The following is a 21,269-nucleotide window of genomic DNA, read 5'->3' on the forward strand; positions in this document are numbered from 1 at the left end:
GGCTGAAAAACAAACTTCTGTTGCCGCCTACTCACTCGTTCACTTGAAGAGACTCCAATGGCGATCCGAGGGGTGAGCCTGCTGGATATGCACTTTAGCAAGGAGTTCACCTTTGAGTTCTCTATTTAGTCCCATGGCAACACCAAGTTGAATGTGATGTACAGCAACGATCCGGAGTCGGTGAAGCTCTGCCTCACCGAGTTCAAGCAGTACCTACAAGACGAGAAAGCACAAGGTCGCAGGACTAGACCTTGTGCCCAGCCATTCGTCTTCTGACAGGGACCAGCGGACTGCGGTCACCCAGGTATGCGTGCGAAACTAGGTTCTCGTCTACCACTGTTGTAGGGCCATCAGAGGTTTTGGAGCATTCGCCCATTTCATCGGCAATGCCAACTGTACCTTCGCTACGGTGGAGAGAAGGAAGAATGCGATGCTTCGGCCATCTGGTGTAGCAAGCTTGTCGACACCTAGAAGAAATACAAGATCATCGGCAACGGGCAGGAGAAGGACTCCGTGGTTGACCTCGCTGAGACCATCCTCAACCCCTGCTACGCCAACATGAAAGAAGACAATGATACCAAGGAGCTCCACTGGCCACCATGCATCCGAACAAGTCAACCCTCGTACTCCCCTCCGTCTGCGTCTTCCGCCACTCCGGTTCATTTGGTATCGGTCTCGACGTCGTCCTCCACCTTGGTGCCCTCGCCATGGCGCCACCGTCTGTCGTTTCCAACATGGTCAGCAAAACAAGAGGAATCAGGAGACAACTGTTTGTCGAGAGGCTGACACTCTCGGGCCCACCAAGTCCATGGCCTAGGTTTTGTTGTTTAACATGGGCAGCCCACGGCATGTTTCAATGTTTTTTGGATCAAGCGGCCTCTGGGCTCCTAACCTAGCTTGTCTATAACATCAGCAGGCCAAGTTATGTTTGTTTTTTCAAGACGACGCACAGCTCAGTTCTTTTCTTCTATAAGAATGCAAAACTGAACCTATGTTTTCCCTTCAATTATATATATATATATACCTCCAACCATTTTATAGACCTTCCCACTTCCTTTATTTTTTGTTTTCATCAATCCTATATTTGAATTTTCTTCCTCTTGCTTTTTTGATGTAAACTAAGTTTTCTCTCAGTATTTTTCCCTAGAACAAACTCAATTGTCCCACGTCTAGCCTAAAAAATAATAATACCCCACGTCCTATTAACTCATCAAATTAAAATGATATTTTATTTTGTGAATTGAAAGTTCTCACAAAATAATAATAATAATTGTTTATATATATAACTTGGCAAGTTAACTCCTAGTGATTGCGTACATAAGCTTGCAAAGATTCTACTGACCAATGCAGTAACAAATGTGCAATAATGTGTTTATCTTTTTATAACATTTCTCCGTCCAGCCCAACATGATATTTTCACCTAGCCCAGCAAGTCGCCGATTTCGAGAAAAATGCAAATAGGCTTTAAATTCTACCATATATATAAAGGGGCTGCATAGATGCTACATCATTGTTTCACCCAGCCCACCAAATGGACTAAAAATATGGACTGGCTGACATGTGGGCCAGTAGGTCAAAGCTTAAGCAAGTTGTTGGATTTACATCCAACGGCCGGCATTCTTCTTCAATCTCTCGTCTTCTTCCCCCAGTGCTGTCAGGACCGCCTGCTCTAGCCTCCAGCGTCCAGCGGCGTTGTTTTGCACGCCTCACAGCGAAACGCTAACCCGCTGACGGCCAGGCAATCCCTCCACTCCGCACCTCCTGTTATTCTCTACCAAGTGTAGGCCCACCCCGCACCTGAACCAGTCAAGTTTCCCACTCCTCTCCATCTGCGACTCCACTGCCGCGTCTTCCCCATCGCCGGGTCGTTCCAGTCTGGGGCCTCGCCGTCGTCAACCGCCTCGATGCGCTCGACGTGGCGTGGTCAACAAACAAGGGTCATAGGAAGAGGAATGTACGTGAGAGCATGACGGTTGGGACCTACGAGATCCATGGTCACACGCAAGGAAAGTTCCTCCTTATTAAGCTGTTTCCTTCCCTTGACAGCTGGGACCCACCGGTTGTATCTTCGCACGGAAGGAAGTGCCTCCTTATTATGCAAAAAAACTATTCCTCCTGATGAGAGGTGGGACCCGGCAGATTTGGTGGCTGACCTGTGGACCTACTAAGCTGACGTGTACGCATGGCTTTGTCAACTTAATCAACAAATGATTCTAGCAGCTGGACCGTTGGATGTTAATCCAACAACCATGCTTCTTCTTCAACCTCTGTTCTTGCTCCTGTCTCCCGTGAGTGGTAGTGCTGCCGCGCACACGAACCAGTCAAGTTTCCCACTCCTCTCCATCTGTGATTCCACTACTGCGTCTTCCCCATCTCCGGGTCATTCCAGTCTGGGGCCTCTCCGTCATCCACTGGCCTTGGTGCGCTCGGCACGGTGTGGCCAACATGGTCAATAAACGAGATTCATCGGAAGCCTCACACCGCAGCCGAACCAGTTAACCCTCATACTCCTCTACGCGTGGGCATCCACTGCTGTGTTGTCCCCTTCCTAGATCTCGCCGTCGTCCACTGCCCTGGTGCTCTCGGCGGGGCGTGGTGAACGTGGTCAAGGAACGAGTTCCATCGGAAGAGTATTGTATGTTGATAGGCTGACAGCTGGGTCCAGGGCAGCCACAAGGAATTGGCTCCTTATTACGCGCAAAATAATTATTCCTTCACCTGACAGCAGGGACCCACTAGACGGGCCACTATATTTCGTCAAAAACGTTTTTCCCCTGACTGCTGGGACCCACCAGCTACATCTTCGCACGCAAGGAAGTGCCTGACAGTTGGGACCCACCTGGTCGAAGCATACGTAGTGTTGTCATTCTGGTCGCGAACGTGTACGTACATACTGGTCAATGTAGAGGCGCGCATGTGTCGTAGTAGAGGCGCGCACATCGCATGTACACGTACGTACAGCGGCTAGTGTGCATGAAAGAAAATACGGGCACACATGTACATATGGGCGGGGACGCCAACGCCTAGTCGCACATACGTACGGCCAGGGCTCGTGTACATGGCTGGGTCGAAACGGAGAAACAGCATCGTCGTCGTGATCATGGGGAGGCAACGGAACGCGTGGGAGCCAATCGGCTTGGATGGAAAAAGCAGACTTGGCGTACCGCAGAACGGAGGAAACGGCCTTGTGTTTGACCGGCCACGTTCGAAACAGGATCCTGTTCATCGGGAGGGGTCTAGCATACTGCAAAACGGAGGAAACGGACTTGTGTTGGACCTCCTATGGTCGAAACGGGGTCCTGTTGATCGGGAGGGGTGTGGCGTACCGCAAAACAGAGGAAACAGACTTGTGTTGGAGCGCAACGGTCAAAACTGGGGTCCTGTCCATCGGGAGGGGTGCGGCGTACCGCAAAATGCGACTCCACGGGCTCCAGCCTCCACCTGCGACTGTTCATCCACGGGCTCCTATTCATCCAGCCTCTAGCGTTCGCTACTCCACCGGCTACCGTTCAACCAGCCCTCTCCACGGGCTCCTGTGCAACCACCCCTTCACGGTCTGTTGTTCATCCAGCCCTCCACCATCTACTGTTCATCCAGCCCTCCACGGGGTCCTCCTATTCATCCAGCCCTCCACGGGGTCCTGTTCATCCAGCCCCAACCAGCTCGATCGATCGGGGTCCTGTTCATCCAGAGGCAACACCACGGGGTCCTGTTCATCCACCCCCACAGGGAACTGTTCATCCAACCCCCCACTACTAGTAAAAGGCCTACTAGTGGCGTACCAGTGTTGCCTACTAATGGCGGACTACTGGTGCACCACTATTACCACGCCACTAGTATTTTTTACTAATGACGCACCACTGGTGCGCCATTAGTATACCAGATACTAATGGCGCACCTGTAGTGCGCCATTAGTATGCCTAGAGGTGCGCCATTACTATCTGACTTAGTAATGGCGCACCACATAGAAGTGCGCCATTAGTAATAATTTTTAAAAAAAATTCAAATTTTTTTCAACTTTTTTTATTTTTTTTCGTTTTTTTCTTAATCTCGGGTCACTATGGCTTAATCTCAGGTCAAATCGCACTCCGTGATCAAACTTCCCGAAAGGTCACCCATCCTCATATTACTCTAGCCCAAGCACACTTAACTTCAGAGTTCTATCCAACCGCAACACCAGCTCACTTCACAGGCACGTGTTGATATATCTAGCATATCAATCCTATTAAACCTTGTTGATGTTTAGGACTTTGTTCATGTTCATGAGTGTGATGAAATTTTGAAAAAATATTTCAAACTTCCGTTCATATTACGTATCATATCTTGAAAAAAAATTCCCGAAAAAAAATCAAAACTAATTTTTTTCTGTTACTAGTAGCACACCTAGCAAACGGTGCGCCACTAGTAAGTTTGAAATTTTTTGAATTTTTTTGCCTCCAGATCTTAAAAGCCCCATAACTTTTTTCTGATAGATTTTTGAGTATTTTGAAAATGTTTAATGGGGTTCCCCGAGTTAAATTCGGATGTAACTTTTCGAGTAGATGATTTTTCATATAGAAAACTTTTTAATCCGAGTTCGTATGCAAAAGTTATGCCCATTTTACAAATTCCAGAGAGATTTTGCAAATAAAGTCGAAATTCATATTTGTAAATTTTCCCAACAACTAGACCACATATCACATGGGAAACTTATTTTCTTTTATTTTTTTGACATTTTCATAATTTTCTTTTATTTTTTTTAAACTGAAAAGGCGCCATTACTAGTTCAACTAGTAATGGCGCACCACTCCCACGGTGCGCCATTACTAGTTTTAAAAAAATAAAAAAATTGAAAAAAATCACTAGTGGCGCACCGTGGATGCGGTGCGCCATTACTAGTTTAACTAGTAATGGCGCACTATCCCTTGGTTCGCCATTACTAGTTTTGAAAAAAAATAAAAAAAATTGAAAAAAAAATTGAATTTTTTTTACTAATGGTGCACCGTGGATGTGGTGCGCCATTACTAGTTTAACTAGTAATGGCGCACTATCCCCTGGTGCGCCATTACTAGTTTTGAAAAAAAAATAAAAAAAATTTGTTACTAATGGCGCACAGTGGATGTGGTGCGCCATTAGTATTTGGACACTAATGGCGCACCAACACATGGTGCGCCATTAGCTTATAATAGTGGCACACCACATGTCTGGTGCACCATTAGTATCCATTTCATCTATAGCCCTTTTCCTAGTAGTGCCCCCAGCAACGCTCACTGTTCATCCCGAGGCAGCATCGATCAGCTTCAATTAGCAGTAGTAGCGAAGGAATCGCTCGATCAGGTTCAGTTAACAGCCATCGATCGATCGCTCGGGTTCGGTAAAGTGTAGCCTGCAGTGCAATCGCTCGGGTTCAGCTTGCGAACGCCTCGATTGGGTTCAGTTAGAGCCCAACGCCTCGCACCCACGCGCGTGCGTGTATGTCACGCCCGGCCCCGACCACCCACCGTAACTAGGAACACCCTGATATTTTCCTCGCCCTCGCTTCTACCACGGTTTTTTCCATCATCGACGGCCCAAAGAATGTCATGCAACTGCGTCTTCGGCCTGCCCAGGACGAAAACCGCATTTTATGTCATGATTTTTTGTCATAGAAGTAGGAGCCCACCACATCTATGATGATACCGGGTTTTGTCACAATTATCGTCATGGAAGAGTCATAAGTGTGAAAGAAAAAAAAATTCGTTCGGCCCAAAATGTAACGGATGTGTCTTTTTTTTGTAGTGCACTTTCCACGCCAGCTGACAGGGTCAGCGCCCTGTGCGGCTGACGAACAGGGCCCGCATAGAGGTGGGGTCAGGCGACTGTTCAACTCTCCAGAGGATGATAGGTGGGGCCGCCTAGTCTTCCCTCTCTCTCTCTCTCTCCAGCTCGTCTCCTAGCTCATGACAGAGAGGTGGCCGTCCTCAAGCTAATTTAGATGGGCACGACCAGCAGAGCTGCTAGACATGCTCGTGCTCGCTGAGCAGGCGAGAAGAGGAGGGTCCCGAGAAAAATGACGGTCTGGACGCGGCCAGTGCGTGCCAAAATGGTGGTCACCACGTGCACACGATGCTTACCCGTGCTGTGATCATAAAAACCATGCCCGGTGGATAGGGCGTGTTGTAGAGAAAGCCGTGAAGCAAAGAAACGGGCACAGAGATACATGATGAGTCCACGGCTAGCAAGAAAACGGACGAGCATCAAGGTGTTTGATGCCATATGCAGAAGATTTGTAGGAAGGATTAGACTAAGATTTGACTGGGGTTTATTACTTACTAAGGTCATTAAGATGGCAGGGTTTCATCTCGTACAGCGGGGTTTAGCTAGCACCTGCTGTAGAAAGTGCCCTACTGACCAGATTTGGAAATGAGGAAGTGGCACTCACATACTAGCTTGGATTGATCTGAAATTTGGAATAGATGGGTTATATAAGAATATGAAGTCACTGTAAAAGTTTCATCCCAAATGGATACACCAAAATGGTACTTGCTTCACAATGCTTCAATCTGGACAAAAACTTATAAATTTTGCAGAGAGGAAATGGCTAGATGAATTGAGACCAAATTTTTGGTAGATAGGTTATATGGGTATGAGAAGGTTTAGGAAAATTTTCAGCTATAATGGGGCAAGATAAAATATACTTGCTTCACTAACTAAAAATTTGGACAGAAACAAAGATTTGAAGGTGTGCTCACATGGATGCATTGCATGATCTCAAATCTTGAGGTGAGCTTTTATTTTATGATATGAAGGACCATTCAAAATTTCAACTCATTTGGATCACCCTAGCTATTACTTCCTTCACACAGGCTTCCCACACGCATGAACTTTGAAAAATTGCTCAGGAACGTTCAGTGGGAAATTTAGCTGAATTTTGCCATGAGTCAATGATGTGGACATGAAAAGGTGTCCAAAAAGTTTGGGTTCAATTGGGCAAAGGTAAATGGCACTTGCTTCACAAACTGCCATTCAGGACATAATAGGAAAGGAATTAATTGAGCATGATAAGGAACATGGCAAATGAAATATTTTGCCATATTTGAGGAATATATGACCTAAACAATTTATTAGAATTATTTCGGAATTTTAGGAGTGATAGAAATATAGGTTGCTTCACAACATAGGGTAAATGGGGTTATTCCTTTAATAGAAAAAAGAATATTCCCGAGGAAAAGAATATTTGGATTGGGCTAAGATGAAAATGGCAAGGTCTTGGGAAGGATTTGTGGATGACAAGCCACTTTGGAAAGAAATAAGAGATCATCTTCTCAAGTTTCCAGACCACATAGCCATGGAAAAAGAAAACTCAAGTAAAAACCTCAGAAAATCAAAAGAAAAAGAAAGGGCCAAAAATCAGGGTGTGACAAACCTTCCCCCCATAAAGAAATCTCTTCCTCGAGATTTGGTTGCTCAGGGAACAAGTATGAATATACTGACTTAAGGAAACCGTTTCCAACTCGGGTATCCTTTTTCCTTTATTGATTTTTCCCCACTGAATTTCATATGATGAGGTTGCCTAGCTCTGAGTCGGTTTACTTTACTATACCCACACCGTGACAGAACTAACCTTACATGTTCATGCTTATACTGGCTCCCATTTCTTTTCACATTTGCTGACTTAGCTGAGTGCGATAGATAACCATGACTAAAATATATGCCTATCTCACGATTGGCATCCACCACCACCAGTGGGATGTGTGGCGCTCTCTGTGGACGGATCTTTCTCGGTAGCAAATCCTCTAACCAAATACTAGTAGCTTATATTAGCCGTTTTCTGGGGACTACTCTTTTCTGAAAGAAGCACCAATCTATTTTTCTTTATTTGTACACTATGTCACAACTTTGACCCAAAGGTCCAGAGCTATTTTAGGGCGATTGGCGTAGTACTCGGAGACTGATTGTAAGCATGATTTTCATTAGCTGTCACACTGATTGTAAGCATGAGCAGGTGGAAGATTAGGTTAGTGCGAAGCTTACCTTAAACCCTACCGCCGTTATTGAAACGAGGCGAGCATCAAGGGAACCGTGGAGAACGGCGGGGAAGCGACGTCGCGCCACCCGGCCTCCTCTTGCAGTGGGAGAACGAATACTCATGTCACTCCGGCTGGCTCTGCACCCTCACGAACGGCACACCATACTCGATCGATTTGTTATCCTCTGGGTGCTCGACCTTCGACCTGTACGCCCACCACCTCCGCCTGACTGTCGCCTCTGGCGAATCTGTGTGCTCCATCGCCCAGAGGAGATACTCGATGAACTCAGAGGACTGCGGCGTGACTACCGCCGAGGAGTACATGTACATCGCCGCCCTCATCGCCGCCGTCTTGCTCTTTCGCATACACTGCCACCTGGCCCGCACCGTCCTCAAAATCTCCCACTCATTGTCAAACCAACTAAGGATCTCCTTCAACCTGGCTAACTTTGCCTAGTCGCCACCGGTGATCTGCCTGATTCGCTGCTGCATCCTCTCCATAGATGTCCTTCGGAGTGGTCCGGTGCTAGCTTTGGAAGATGGGAGGAGAGATGGTGGTCTTGCAATAGAGAAGAGGGAGAGGCGAGATAGTGGTTTTGGAATAGAGATGATGGAGAGGAGAGGAGGTGGTTTTGCAATGGAGAAGATCAGAAGAGGGAGAGGCGAGACGGTGGTTTTGGAATGGAGATGATGGAGAGGAGAGGAGGTGGTTTTGCAATGGAGAAGATCAGAAGAGGGAGAGGTGAGACGGTGGTTTTGGAATGGAGATGATGGAGAGGAGAGGAGGTGGTTTTGCAATGGAGAAGATCAGAAGAGGGAGAGGCAAGACGGTGGTTTTGGAATGGAGATGATGGAGAGGAGAGGAGGTGGTTTTGCAATGGAGAAGATCAGAAGAGGGAGAGGCGAGACGGTGGTTTTGGAATGGAGATGATGGAGAGGAGAGGAGGTGGTTTTGCAATTGAGAAGAGGGAGAGGAGCGTGCGGCAGCGATTTAGGAATGGACAAGAGGGCCGGCGCGTTGTGACTGGATCAAAATCAATTTACACTTCAATTAAGAAAGCGACCCCACATTAACTAGTCTCCCTTTTATTCTGGGTCATAATTGACCATGATTTTCGCACATAAAATATATGTTATACGTTGCAAAAATAATATAATTTGAAAGTACATTCAGATACGAACCAAACGATGCAATTTTTGGTGACATGCAGTCACATTTTGCTTGTCAAATACAGTACATGGTCAAACTTTGACCCAAAACACGCAAAACAACAAAAAAATACTTCCAAGACCAGAGTCGCTCTTCCGCTCTTCTCCTCTTAAACCACCGTCGCTCCTCTCCTATTCCAATCTAAATCCAGCGCCGCTCCTCTCCTCTTCCATTTCAAAACCACCGCCCCTCCTCTCCTGTTCCTGTCCAAAACCAGCGTCGCTCCTCTCCCATTCTAATCCAAAACCAGCACTGCTCCTCTCCTCTTCCATTCCACCGCCGGCGAGTGAAGGTGCTGTGGAGAAGTAGAATGATGGAGGAGTACAACCGATACGTGAGGATCGCAGACGGCGACCCTGTGAAGCTAGCTAGGATGTTGGAGATACAGTCTTGGTTTGACAACAAGGACCAACTAGCGGTGACGGCGACATCCATGGCCAAATATCTGCAACAGAGCGAAAAGGCGAAGATACTCCCGGAGGGAGTCGCGCCATGTACATAGAGCTACTCCTCTGGGCCATGGAGCAAACAGATTCACCGAATCCGATCATGAGGGAGTGGTGGTGGGAGTATCGATCCCAGATGGAGCATCCACCAGAGATTGAAGGATCGAGCATCTATAGGGTGCCGTTTGTGAGGGTGTCCTGCCAGAGCAAGCCGATGGAGTCTTTGTTGACCGAACCCAATTGCAAGAGGAGAAAATCAGTTGGCCCGACGACGCTTCCCCGCCATCGTCTCCCTCGCCGTTCACATCGTCTCACGGGGCGGTTGTCTGCCGCCAAGGAATAGGAGGGGGCTGCCCCCCCAGCCCAATAGTCGGGCAGGTTGTGAATTCTCAGGAGAAGCTTAGGGTTGTCAGTATTTGCAGGTTGTGAATTGTGTTTTGTGTTGTGTATTTTGAGAGTACTTTCATATATGAATGTCTTTTGAATTTCAGATTTGCAGTATTGAGCATATGAAGTATTTTATGAATTCTAGAGATCTATTTTTAGCACTTAAAAAATGTAGTTTCATAGGAGTATAAAAGTGCAGACAATGTGATTCCCAGAAAAGAAACTACAAGTTTCATTTTCAGATAAGAAACTGCAAGTTCAGTTTCAGATAAGAAACTGCAACTTTCAGAGGCAGAGCATTTATATTAACACGACCTTTTCAAACAGGGTTAACATCACGTTGGAAGTTTTATTCATGGTCGAAAATGGAACTACCAGCCAGTTAACATCATGCTGATCAACATTCATGCATAGCACATCTTCATATGATGCATAGTCAAAATGCCCACACAATGTCGAGTGTGCGAAACACAGAGAAAATGAGGGACAAAGTTTTGGCAAGTGTTGGACGTGGTTTTGGGCTGCCCCGTCTAGGCTTTCAGTTTTAACATGCGCAGCCCACGACCTCGGATGGGAGGTCCATAGGCCTGTTTGTATTTTCTTAGGGTCGTCATGTATCAACCGGCCTATGGACCTCCCATCTGAGGTTTTATTTTTGGTAGCCCAATTTATGTATTTTGGTGAAGAAAACGCAGAGGTCTGTTCTATTTTTCTATATAAGAATAGGAATGCCAGGTCCAACTTATGTTCCCCTTCTAACTATATTATATATATTTAAATTATTTTATATGTTATTATATATTATTTTTATTGTCATCATATATTTAACAGATACTTACATATGTAAGAAAACAATATCCCACATCTTATTAACTTATAAAAATAATTTCTTAACAAATAAAATCTTGGATTGTTTTGGCACGAAAATCCTAGTGATTGTGTACAAAATCCTAGTGATTAACTTATAAAAATAATTTCTTAACAAATAAAATCTTGGATTGTTTTGGCACGAAAATCCTAGGACGAATGTAATAATATCACTTATTATTAAATATATTTATAACAAAATGCTCAGCCCCTTTTTATTTTTTGATAACATTGCTGGCCCAACCCAAGATTATAATTAGAATCAACCCAGCAAAATCGTGTATTTCGAGAAAGTGCAAATGGCCTGTAATTTTTTAGGAAATAAAATAATGGGCCGCATGGATGCTACATTATTTGTTCACCCAGCCCAGGTAATGGTTGTAATTCAAAAAAAAGATCAAATTGACTATAAATTCTACCGCGCAAAAAAAAAGAATGTATATTCTGAAAAAATGGGTTGAATACGTGCCACATTTTTGGAGGCTGAAATGTGGGCCAATAAGGTCAAAGCCAACGCAAGTCGTTGTCAATTTAGTCAACAAATGATTCTGACATGTTAGCCGTTGGATTTACATCCAACGACCGGCATCCATCTTTAATCTCTCGTCTTCTTCCTCCAGTGCCGCCGGGACCACCTCCCGCATCCTGCTGCTAGCAGCTCAGCTTAGCACGCTTCGCTATGAAGCGCTACTCCACCGTTGGCCAGGCCATCCCTCCACCCCTCCACACCTCCTGTTCTTCTCCACCGACTGCCGAACCTCACCGCACTAGAACTAGTTAACCCTCGTACACCTCTCCGTCTGCGACTCTACTCCCGCGTCTTCCCATCTCTGGCTCGTTGCTGTCCGGGGCCTCGCCGTCGTCCACCACCTTGGATGCGCTCGGCACGGCGTGGTCAACGAACGACAACATCGGAAGTAGACTGTGTGTGGATAGGCTGACAACTGGGTCCATGGCCGCACACAAGGAAATGCCTCCTTATTATGCGCAAAATAATGATTCCTCCACCTGACATCTGGGACCCACCAGAAGGGCCTCCGTTTTTTGTGAAAAAAAGTGCCCCCCGCTGACATGTCGGACCCACCAGCTATCTTCGCAACGCAAGGAAGTACCTACTTATTACGCACAAAAAAATGAATACTCCCCCTGCCAGCTAGAAGCCAGAATAGTGGGAGGCTGACTTGTGGGCCTACCAAGTTAACAGGGACGGAGGGCTTTGTCAACTTAGGCAATATGAACAGTTCTAGCTCCTGTTACCGTACGATGTTCATCCAATGCCCGTAGTGCTTCTTCAACCTCTGGTCTTCTTGCTCCAGCCGCCCAAACCAGCGCCGGTCGTTCCGCGTGCTCCTGCCTCCCGTGGCCGGTCGTTCCGCGTGCTCCTGCCTCACCGCCCCTACTACTCCCACCACTGGCCAGGCCATCCCTCTACTCACCCACACCCACTGTTATTCTGCAGCGACAGCAACCTCACACCACTGTCGAACCAGTGAACCCTCGTACTCCTCTTCGCGTGGGCATCCACTTCTGGGTCTTCCCCGGCTCCGAGTCGTCCCCTTCCTAGTCCTCGCCGTCGTCCACCACCGTGGTGCTCTCGTGCGGCGTGGTCAACGTGGTCAAGGAACGACTTCCATCGAACGTGGACTGTACGTGGAGAGGCTGACAGCTGGGTCGATGGCTGTAGCAAGGAAGTGCCTCCTTATTACGCGCAAAATAATGATTCCTCCACCTGACAGAGGGGACCCACCGGACGGGCCACCGTATTTCACGAAAAAAAGTTCCCCCCTGACTGCTGGGACCCACCACCTCCATCTTCGCATGCAAGGAAGTGCGTCCGGGCAAAAAAACGATTCGCCCCCCAAACTGCTGGGACACACCAGCTACATCTTCGCATGCAAGGAAGTGCGTCCGGGCAAAAAAACGATTCGCCCCCTGACTGCTGGGACCCACCAGCTATATCTTCGCACACAAGGAAGTGCGTCCGGGCAAAAAAAATGATTCGCCCCCCCTGACTGCTGGGACCCACCAGCTATATTTTCGCGCACAAGGAAGTGTCTGACAGTCGGGACCCACCTGGTCGAAGCGTACGTAGCGTTGTCATTCTGGTCGCGAACGTGTACGTACATATATACTGGTGGATGTAGAGGCGTGCACATGTCGTAGTAGAGGCGCGCACATAGCATGTACACGTACGTACAGCGGCCAGGGTGCAAGAAAGAAAATACGGCCACGTATGTGCACATACGGGCGGGGTCTCGAACGCCTAATCGCGCATACTTACAGCGAGAGCTCATGTTCATGCGGAGCCAATGGAATGTGTCGTGTTTATGGGGAGGCAATGGAATGTGTCGTGTTCATCGGGAGGCAACGGAACGCGTGGGAGCCAACCGGCTGGGTCGGAACGAAATGCGTGCTCGTGTTCATCGGGAGGGCTTGGACGGAACATGCAATGGAAACAAGGCCTAGCGTACCGCACAACAGAGGAAACGGATGTCCTACGTTCGGAACGGGGTCCTGTTGATCGGGAGGGGTCTGCCTGTCTGATGTTGGGTTCCGGCAGACCCTTAATGTTCGAACTCTAGGGTCCGCACGAAGATCTTACCCCTACCGATCTACGTCCGATTGTCTCAAGAGGATCTAAGCTAAAACGATGAACAACACAAGGGACACGAGATTTATACTGGTTCGGGCCACCGTTGTGGTGTAATACCCTACTCTAGTGTGTGGTGTGGTGGATTGCCTCACGGGCTGATGATGAATAGTACAAAGGGTGAACAGCCTCGCGTGAGGTGTTCTTGAGCCGGTGCGATGAACTGCTTGAGTGAGTTCGATTGCCTCTCTCTCTAATGAGCCCTCAATCTGTCCGTCCCTTTCCTCGGTGGTGGCTAGTCCTATTTATAGAGGCCCTGGTCCTCTTCCCAAATATTGAGCGGGAAGGGCGCCAAAAACGGCCATTTCGAAGGGGAACATCTAGTACAAGTTATCCTGACTAAAGTTGGTCTTCGGCTGCCAAAGGCACTGGCGATGACGCCGTCTTGGGCTCCACGGTGACCTCCATCCCGCCGCTTTGCTGGTCTTGGTCTCGTTACACTGAAATGGAAAACTTTTCCTGATGCCTTGGTACTCCACGCCTGTGCTTGCCCCCTTTGCACCAAAGAGGAAACAAGGACACTGCACAGGCTGGCGCCCGCCTGGTCTCGATCGTCATGGCTTGCGTCACGAGCACCACGTGAGGCACCCTGCCTTGATCTCTCCGCCTCCTCGCGAGCCTGCGTGGCGAGGCCGTTCCTGAGGAAGCCTTGTGTGGTCAGACCCGCGAGGCTTGGCCCCTCGCGAGGGTCTTGAATCTTGTGCTGATGAAGACGGGCCGTATTGGGCCCCTACTCGAGCCACGCCGCAGGCCGCAGGCAGGCAAGTCTGGGGACCCCCATTCCCAGAAGGCTGACAGAAGCCCCGGGCCCAAGGCACGCTCGGACTTGGCTTAGCGGAGAAGCGAAGGGGCAAGTGCGGAGCGCCACGGGCCGCATCAGCCCGCGGCCTTGGGCGCCGCGTGGCGGTTGATTGGATGTGGGCGCCTCCGCTTCCCCATGCTGCCTCGACAACTGCTTGACTTGACAAGTCCCTGCATGCAAAAATGGGTCATGATTACCTGAGATTGTGGTGGTCGACGGTTGGCCTCCTCCGGACTATAAGTACGGACGGGCGAGAGCCCCCGTAGTCCATCCCATTCCGCTTCGCTCCTTCTTCTTCTTCCTCGCCCTTGCTCCTCCTTCGTCAATGGCACCGATCTGCCGGTTCTCGGCTGAAGAGAAGGGAAAGGCCCTCCGAGAGGGTCCTGACCCACTTCAGCCGAAGAAGCGGCCTGTCCCCAGCCGCTGCGACGCGGTCGCCTGGCAGGGGATGTCGCAGCCCTGGTACAAGTGGCCGCCGCCTGGGTTTCCTCTGCCCTTGTACACCCGAATCGAGGGCCCTGGAGAAGAAGGCGCCGAGCGACACCGGCGACGCCGGCGAGTCAGAGCGGTACGCGTCGTCACCCCCGGAGTCCATGCTGAGAGTTCTTCTCGTGAGCTCGTTCTTCACGCCGCCATGCCTCCTCGTTCTTGGATTGGCCTTCCTCCCTCCTTCGCCTTCGAGATGCCGCAGAGTGGGTCTCTGGAGCTCTGGTTGCATCACGGTGACTGCAGCACCCTTGCAATCGGAGCGAAGGTCGCGATCGTCGCTCCGGGCAAGGTCTACATGACCCGGGGCTGGGGCGAGATTGCCCGGGTCTGCCAGACAGGGGGTGCCCTCGTAATGCATCTTGAATACGATGGCGCCTCCTTGATGTTCTTCAAAGTCTTCGGCGCGGAAGGACATCGGCTGGAGTGCTGTCCCAAGGAAAGCGGCCGGAGCATCGACGCGGCGAGGGCCAGGCCCGCCAATCGCTTCCCCAACAGCTCCTCAGGCAGCAGCGGTGGAGCCGGAGAATCCAGCGACTCCCCCGAGCTTCATATGACCCCGGAGACGAGCGACGACAGCTATGAGCCCCCGAGCTCACGTCGCGCTCGGAGCAGGGCGGCTGCATCTGGCCACCGATGTAGCTGATCTGGATGGGGTTGTCGTCGGCGCCTAGCGGCCCATTGTTGATGATGGCGTCTCCTACGGAGGTGCGCGTACTTAGCGTTCCTTAGGGTTAGTACCTTTTGTTCCCTGCAAGGAATCGAAGTAACACCCCGCGGGGGTATGTAAGGCGCCTGCCATGTCTTTTGTGAATATGATATCCTTATTATGAATTGATTCGAGATGCGCGTCCTCTCTCGGCTTGGCTCCCCCTTTCCTTCCTCACGAGGGATTGGTGCTCTATGCTGACAGGTCCCGGTCCAGTAAGAGCCCCTGAGTCGCGATACTTAGGGGGTCTCCTTTAGCGCTCAAGCAGCCTCCGCTGGGATAGAAGGGAAGGCAACGTCACCGTGACGGAGCTGCACTAGGCGTGGGCTTAGCGTCGTGTTGATTTAGCATTTGCTAAGGCATGACTTATCTCATGTATTTGGAGTAGTTCTTCGGCGAGGCATCGGGCCTGCGCGCCAGCAGCTGGGGTGTCGCTAGGTTGGGTCCTCATGAGCTTCTCCCCTCTTCCCCGCATTTTCCTTTATGCTCTACGTCCTCAGGTCCTGGCCCTCGAGCGAGCTCAGCCGCCGCTGGTATGACAGGTCGCGATGCCGTGGGTCAAGGCCAGGGGGTGAGGGCTGGAGAGCTAGTAAGAGCCCACCAGTCGCGATGCTCAGGCGCCCCCCTTTTAACGCGCAAGTGAATCGTACGGGAGAGAGAGGGAGGGAGCTCACGACCCCCCCCCCCACACATTATTCCTTAGGTGGATCCTGCACACCAACATGAGAAAAACAAGGACTGCCATTACAGTTGCCAACCAGCCAATGGTTGCTCCGAGGGAGTGATTGAGGCACTGAGGGCCTGGTGAGGTAGCGCATTTGCGGGGCTGCCGCGGCCAGAGCTCGACCACTCAGATTTGTCAACATTGCAGGGACAGACCCATGTGCAGGCGTCGTGCCAGAGCGAGCAGCTCCAAATGTAAGTGTCAATCGAGCAGGCGATTATCTCAAGCAGGTTAAGCATGAAGAAGCAAATCAACTTAGATAGATGCAGAGAAAAGCAAACGCCACTGGGTCTGGCCCGAGCAGCTTGGCAAGGATGGAGCCCGAGGGGCGCTCCCAACAAGGTAAGCTGAAGACAAAAGCAAAATGGATACATGCCGCGGGGACAGACCCACGCGACCTGGGAATGGTGCATCCCTGAGGGCGCTCCCAGCTGAAACGAAACTTGAAAGAAGTCACCTGATACCATTGCAGTGCGAGTGTCGGAGCAGCTGACGGTGCATGGTGAAGAAGCCAATCCTCACGAGCTCTCGGGGCTCCGAGCCTAGGGAGGCTCTCGAGGTCCAGGCGGCTCGACAAGGTCCATCTCCCCTTCCTCGAGGAGTGCGCGATGCTTGGCCACCTGAGCTTCTAGAATGCTTCTCATCAGGCACTGGTGGGCTGCAGCCGCGTTCGGCAGGCCGAAGGGCATGCTAACATAGTTGTGTGGTGGACCCGTGCAACGCCCCACGCGCGAAGGCCAGAATCACCCCTGAGATGCGACTCGATTGAGCCCTGGGTAGTCGATGCAAATGCGCAGCCCGCCATCCTCTCCTGGATGGGGAGCTATGCTAGGCAGGCAGCGGTTGCCGCGCATGACTCTTGATTCCTATAACTCCTGAGCGACCTTGGTGATGAACTCCTGAGGGTTGGGCCCTCCTTGCCTTACGCTTTCCTGAGGGAAATGTGTCGTGAAGCATGCCTCCAAGTGGTGCCCAAGCACCTCCCACGTGATCTTGGCAAAGTTATTGGCTCCCCTGGAGAGATCCCCCGAGCCTTGCCCGAGGAGGGCGCTGGGCGCGCCTTCCTATGCAACCGAGGGTGGCGCCCCTTGGATGGGCGCGTGTTCGGATGTGGCGCCTCCGGAGGAGCCTGCCTCCTGAGGCCTTGAACCAGGTGATGTCTTCTTCTTCTTGGGAGCTGCTTTAGGAAGGTTTCCGTTCTTGCAGTCTGGGTCCTCGATTGACGCGGCTTGGAAGGCGCGCTCGAGGGAGCACAACACATCCTTCTTTTCACAAGGGACCGTGATGACCCCGCCACTTCATGGCATCTTGAGGACGTTGTAACCATGGTGAGTCACTGCCATGAACATAGCCAGGGCTGGATACCCGAGGATGGCATTGTACGATAGGCGAATGTGGGCGACGTCGAAGTCAATGATCTCGATGCGGTAGTTGTTGCGCTGTCCAAAAGTGACAGGGAGGCAGACCTGCCCTATCGGGACAGTGGAACCATCAGTGACTCCTGAGAAAGGCTTGGTAGGTTGAAGCTAATCATATGGCACTTGAAGATTGTTGAACGTCTCGACGGACAGGACGTTGAGCCCTACCCCGCTGTAACTTGCACATTGCTGATGACTAGGGAGCAGAGCATAGGGAGGACACCGGCCGTTGCCGCGCACTTGAGCTGATCCACTAAGCTGAACGTGATGGCGCACGCGGACCACCTGAGAGGGTGCGTGCCCTCAAGCTTGGGTAGGACTGCATTCACCTCGCGGTCAAACTGCTTGAAGATACGCTGAGAGGCTGGGGCCTGAGCGCCGCCCAAGATGCAAGCGATTGCATGCGGCTCTTGGAAGCCCCCAGCCCCCTCATCGTGATGATGGTCTTCATTCCTTCTTGGTGGTGGTGGTAGAGGAGGAAGTCCTGCATTGCCTTGCGGGCGATCCTCACAAGGCTGATCCCTCCAAGCTCCCTTGCGAGGCTGGTCCTGCCAGCGGTCCTCGCGAGGCCGGTCACGCCACCCTTGGCGAGGGCCACGGTCGTCCCATCATCCTCCACCTCTTGCCCCGCCTCGGCCGTAGCCCTGATCGTTGCGTTCAGGGCATCGACCGACACGGCCTTCTCGCACGGCCCTGACTTCTTGGCATTCCTTGGTGTTGTGGGTGTGGAGATCGTGGTACACACAGTACCGGCTGCCCTTGGATGACTCCGGCTGGTCCCTGCCGCACTTTGTGTCTGGCTTTGTTGCGAGCACGGCTGCTCCCTTGCGCTTCACATCTTTGGCCTTGGCTTTCTTCTCTCCTGGGTATGCTGCTGGGAGCTCGAGAAGGGAGAGGCATCCCTCCTCAGCCCTTGCACACTTGGTCGCTAGGTTGAACAGCTCCAGAGACGTGCACGGATCTTCATGGATTGCCAGCTCCTCCTTCATCTTGACGTCGCGAACGCCATCAGAGAACGCAGAGATGATGGCTTCCTCAGTCACCCTGGGAATCTTGAGGCGAGCATTGTTGAAGCGCTGGATGTACTTCTGCAAGGTCTCCCCGGGCTGCTGCTTGATGCGGCGCAGGTCACCCACGGCCGGCGGACGATCGCGAGTGCCCTGGAAGTTTGCAATGAAGCGAGTGTGCATCTCATCCCAGGAGGAGATCGTGTCGGGAGGCAGGTTCAGGAGCTAGGTGCGGATGCCGTCCTTGAGTGCCATGGGAAACCAGTTCGCCATGACCTTTTCGTCCCCGTTGGTGGCTTCGATCCCCAGCTCGTAAAGCTGTAGGAACTTCGTGGGGTCTGCAGTGCCGTCGTAGCAAGGAGGCAGGTCAGGTTTGAACTTACCTGGCCAGGCGACACCATGTAGCTCGGCGGTGAAGGCGCGGCAGCCTGCGGTGGCCACCGGAGCTCTCTGCTGATGCGGGGCTTGCTCCTGGAGATTCCCGCGCGCCACTGCCTGGAGCAGCGCAGGGTCTTCATGTGCTGGCGGAGGGATGCGGTCGTGGTGCTCCGGTGCCAGGAGCACGTGTGCACCTTCTTGGGGACGAGGGATTTCTTGGCAGCTCCTTTCTTGTCGCGCTGGTGCCGGACGCGGTGCGTCTCATCCTGGGGTCGCGCTCCTTGGAGCCAGGGCGCCTTCTTAGGGAGGAGGTGGCGGAGGCACCTCCTTATCTGCGCCTCCTGCGCAGGACGAAGGACGAGGCAGCAAGAGGGACGGTGCAGGGGAGCCCCCTGCGGCATTGACGAGCTCGGTGATGCGAGCGAGCCACTCCTCGTAGAGGTCGTCGACGGGTTGGTAGTGCAGGAGCTCATGCGCTAGGACCAACATGGCGTGCGCGTCCGTGGGGGCACGACGGGCGTGGGACGACGAACCAGCTGGAGTCAGCGACGGGGTGGCGGTGCGGCCTTCCCGTCGCACCGAAGGATGCAGCGACGAGGCCTGCTGCTCGTTCCCCGTCGGGCTGGTGGCGGCGTTGGCGGTAGGCGACGGGGAACGACGGGGGCACCCACCGACCGGAGCCGTCTGGGCGACGCGGGCGGCGAGAGTGGCCCGACGCTCGGCGCGAGCCTGGCGAGTGTTAGCCATGGACAAGACGGAAGATCGACGCGAAACGGCAGAAGGAAGATTCTGGCGCACCCCTACCTGCGCGCCAAATGTCGGATGTTGGGTTCCGGCAGACCCTTAAGGTTCGAACTCTGGGGTGCGCATGAAGATCTTTCCCTACCGATCTACGTCTAATTGTCTCGAGAGGATCTAAGCTAAAACGATGAACAACACAAGGGACACAAGATTTATACTGGTTCGGGCCACCGTTGTGGTGTAATACCCTACTCCAGTGTGTGGTGTGGTGGATTGCCTTAGGGGCTGATGATGAACAATACAAAGGGTGAACAGCCTCGCGAGAGGTGTTCTTGAGTTGGTGCGATGAACTGCTTGAGTGAGTTCGATCGCCTCTCTCTCTAATTAGCCCTCAATCTGTCCGTCCCTTTCCTCTGTGGTGGCTAGTCCTATTTATAGAGGCCCTGGTCCTCTTCCCAAATATTAAGCGGGAAGGGCGCCAACAACGGCCATTTCGAAGGGGAACATCTAGTACAAGTTATCCTGACTAAAGTTGGTCTTCGGCTGCCAAAGGAACTGGTGATGACGCCGTCTTGGGATCCACGGTGACATCCATCCTGCCGCTCTTCTGGTCTTGGTCTCGTTGCACTGAAATGGCAACCTTTGCCCGATGCCTCGGTACTCCACGCATGTGCTTGCCCCCTTTGCACCAAAGAGGAAACAAGCACTGCGCAGGCCGGCGCCCGCCTGGCGCCCGCCTGGTCTCGATCGTCATGGCTTGCGTCACGAGCACCTCATGAGGTACCCTGCCTTGATCTCTCCGCCTCCTCGCGAGCCTGCCTGGCGAGGCCATTCCTATGGAAGCCTTGTAGCGTCCGCCCCGCGAGGCTTGGCCCCTCGCGAGGGTCTTGAATCTTATGTTGATGAAGACGGGCCGTACTAGGCCCCCACTCGAGCCACGCCGCAGGCCGCAGGCAGGCCATTCTGGGGACCCCCGTTCCCAGAACGCCGACACTGGCGTACCGCAAATCGGAGGAAATGGACCTCCTACGGTCGAAACGGGGGTCCTGTTGATCGGGAGGGGATGTGGCGTACCGCAAAACGAACGAAACGGACCTCCTACGGTTGAAACGGGGGTCATGTTCATCGGGAGTGGTGTGGCGTACCGCAAAACGTACGAAACAGACTTGTGTTGGAGCGCTACGGACGAAACAGGGGTCATGTTCATCGGGAGGGGTGTGGCGTACCGCAAAATGGGACTCCACGGGATACTGTTCGTCTCCACCATCGACCTCCTGCAGCCTCCATGGGCTACCGTCGACCTCCTCCATCCTCCACGGGCTCCTGTTCATCCAGCCTCCACCGCGCGCTACTCCACCAGCTACTGTTCAACCACCCCTCCACGGGCACCCCTCCACCGTCTACTGTTCATCCAGCCCTCCACACCCAGGGTCCTGTTCAACCACCCCTCCACGGGC

This window comes from Triticum dicoccoides, chromosome 3B (genome assembly GCF_002162155.2).
Source record: "Triticum dicoccoides isolate Atlit2015 ecotype Zavitan chromosome 3B, WEW_v2.0, whole genome shotgun sequence".
NCBI lineage: Eukaryota > Viridiplantae > Streptophyta > Magnoliopsida > Poales > Poaceae > Triticum > Triticum dicoccoides.